Raw genomic sequence first — 3,305 nt, 5'->3', positions numbered from 1 at the left:
GATCCTAATCGGTCTTACTCGGCAATCAATTATGGAGTTCTTGCTCCTAATACTTTTGAGCTCCATCATCATACAATCTCCTTTATTCAACAAGATATCTTTCATGGCTTGAAGAATGAAGATGCTCATGAACACCTTGTCTTATTCAAAGAAAAAGCGGGTATTATCAAGTACGATGGCATCACGGAAGAGCAAATTCTCCTTATGCTCTTTCCTCTTTCCTTGAAGGATAATGCTAGAAAATGGTTGAATTCTCATTAACCGGGTACTTTCACTACTTGGAAAAGCTTGTTAAAGGCTTTTATCAAAAAAATTTACCCTCCTTCAAAAACCGCTAGAATAAGACATAAAATCCAAACCTTCAAGCAAAAACATCGTGAAACTTTAAGTGAAGCATAGGAAATATTTAGAGACCTTCTTACCTCTTGCCCACATAATGGAATCCCCAAATGGATGACAACTCAAATATTCTTTAAAACTCTTGAGCAAAGGTTTAAGGATATGATTGTGGCGGCCTCCAGCGGCAACTTTGACAATATGAAAAATGCCCAAATCACGGAGTTGATCCAAAACATTTCCGACATGGAAATTAGCTATTGAGGCAGAGAAGGTGACTATGGAAGGGAAAATGAGTCCGAGAGTGAAGGACCTTCAAAGTTTGAATTGGAAAACAAGGCCAAGTTGGATGAATTGTCAAAGAAATTTGATAGCTTTTTGGGGGAGATGAAGCATGAAAATGCTTATCATGAACAAAGACCAAGCCATTCCAAGGTCTACTACATTCAAGAACCAAGGTCTCCACCTAGAAACTATCTACAATATGCTCCTTCTTGTGAGAATTGTGGCGGTGTTGGGCATTCATATAACACTTGCTCATCCTTTCCACATCAAAGCTCCCAACCACAAGAAAGTTATCCACCTCCACAATACCAACAACTCTCACAACAACCACTCATTAAACCTCCAAATGTCAATCCTCTCATTGAGAGAATGTTGAAAGATATGGGTGCTAGAGCCCAACAAAGAGAAGCCCATTATGATCAACAACTTAAGAATTTGAGAACCTAACTCACCAATGTCCAAGCTCACCAAAAGACATTCGATTCTCACATAGCCAATCAATGGACTTCTAACATCCAAAGCAAGCCACATCCTGCGCCAATTCAAGGGCTTAACCCCAAGGATGGACTGCCACTTCATCAATAAGTCCATTCGGTTGCCTTGAGAAGTGGGAAAGAATTAGGAGGATCGATGAGGTTAGTGAATGATGAACCCCAAGATGATGAGCATTTCGTCTGGAAGAAATTGTGGTTGACAAAGTGGTTGATCGGGAATTATTGATTGGTCTTGAACCACATGAAGAAGATGAACTTGGCCCTTCCATATGGGACACTTATGAAGATTCCTTTCAAAATGATAAGTGTGGGGAGGGAAGTTATGAAGAGCTTGGTGTCCCCATTTGGGATGTTTATGATAATGAGGAAGACTCCCCGCTACCACCTTCTTCCGAAATCTTTGAAGAAGAAGTGCTTATCAATGACAAGTGTAGGGAAGAATGAAAAAGTTGGGAAATGGAGGTTGATGAATTCGAACTTGCCATATTAGGAGAGTTTAGGAGCCATGAGAAAAACTACGACATTTGTAGTTTTGACTCTAGCTTGGAAAAAATTGAAGCTCTCGTCTTTGGAAATGGTTCGGTTCAATTAGAGAGTCAAAGAAATGAGGACATAAATGATAGCATCTTGAACGTCAAAGATGAGAAGTTGACTCATCCACCTCCTATTTTCCACCATTTCTCTTCCTTTGATGACAATGAGGAGATTTCCTCAATCTATGAAGTTCATGAGATGCCTCTCCCCTCGCCTCCTAGATACCACTTCAACATGAAGAGCCCGCAAGATGGTATAAGAAAGGACAAGAGAAAGAATAAGAAGAAGTGTTGGAAAAGAGGTCGGTTGAGATATGCTATAGCTTGGAGCTACTCATGCTTATTTGAGGGTTTTGTTAGAGCATTTGACCGTCTCCTTCGTGCCTTGGGTGACATGGATCATGATACTTGGATTTTCAAGCAACAAATTTTGATGAGAGGTTTTGTGGAGTCCTTTAAGAACCACCAAATTGTATATATTCTCTTCCCTTACTTACACTTTACTTGCATTTTAGTTTCCTCTTTACATTTGTTCCATTGAGGGCAATGTCATGCTTTAAGTGTGGGGAGGGAATTCATTATATAAAAACCATAAAAATTTTAAAAATTTAAAAATATCAAAAACATGTTATTTATTTTCAAATTTTCGAAAAATCCAAAAATACGCGTTTAATTTTCAAAAATTTGAAAAAATTCAAAAACATGTTCTTTAATTTTGAAAAATTTGGAAAATACAAAAATATGTTCTTTAATTTTCCATTCTCTCCTTACTTTACTCCCATCGAGGACGATGTGCATCTCAAGTGTGGGGAGGGAAATATCCACTTTGTGCATATTGTTTATATTTGTATATATTTGCTTGTTAATTTGAGAAAATTACAAAAATGCCTAAAAATTCAAAATATTCAAAATATTGCATTGTTTATGTTATATATATTGCATTTGTCCTAACCATTTTTATCGACAACACATGCGAGCATCGGAGAAGACGTTTGGTAAAATTCTTCCAATCCTTTCTCCTTTATCCTTCCTTTTATTTTTGTATATATAAGCATGGAGGAGGATGGGATATGTGATGTGGGTGTTCTCTTTTGGAATCGTTTTGGATATGTGTGTTGTTGGTGTGTTGTTAGGACTAGAACTTATATGCATTTAGATTAGACATGTATATATGTGTTCACTCTTGCATTCACATAGCTTGTTCATATGTGTAGTTTGCATCCATACACGTTGCATTTCGTTTGTAAATTTTTGCATAAGGAGTCTAAATGTGGAGGGCATATGTTGCCAATGATGATAATTTGTCTTGCCCGTGTCATTTCCCTTTTGATAGCTCGTACCTCTTGATGACACATGTTAGGGTTTTTGCTTGCAAAAACCCGGAAGTATAGCTTAACAACCAAGTTGCGACCACCTTATGAGACCGTATTAGGTCCGAGACTTGACCTAGGTTCGACATAGCTACTAAAATGTGAGGATAGAGCCTCCATATGCCCGGTCCATCAAACCGGTCCCATTTAGGTCATGAGAGTAGTTCTCCTTACGTGGTATGTCATGTCAAAACGCATAAGTATGGTGCTCGTTCGTTCCGTAGAAGTGTTGATGTGCATGTTGAGATGATTTTGTTCAATAAAGCAACCTCACAATAGCCAAATAA

The 3,305-nt window shown here is 38.1% G+C and overlaps 1 non-coding gene across 1 annotated transcript; it reads right to left on the bottom strand.

The window, feature by feature from the left end:
* Positions 1-336: 336 nt before the first annotated feature.
* Positions 337-443, bottom strand: LOC141650294 (small nucleolar RNA R71). Its single transcript, XR_012546334.1, has one exon. It is a non-coding gene; the product is annotated as a small nucleolar RNA R71 (small nucleolar RNA).
* Positions 444-3,305: the final 2,862 nt, after the last annotated feature.

The sequence above is a fragment of the Silene latifolia genome, chromosome 3 (genome assembly GCF_048544455.1).
Source record: "Silene latifolia isolate original U9 population chromosome 3, ASM4854445v1, whole genome shotgun sequence".
NCBI lineage: Eukaryota > Viridiplantae > Streptophyta > Magnoliopsida > Caryophyllales > Caryophyllaceae > Silene > Silene latifolia.
This window is presented reverse-complemented; position numbering and strand designations above follow the sequence as displayed.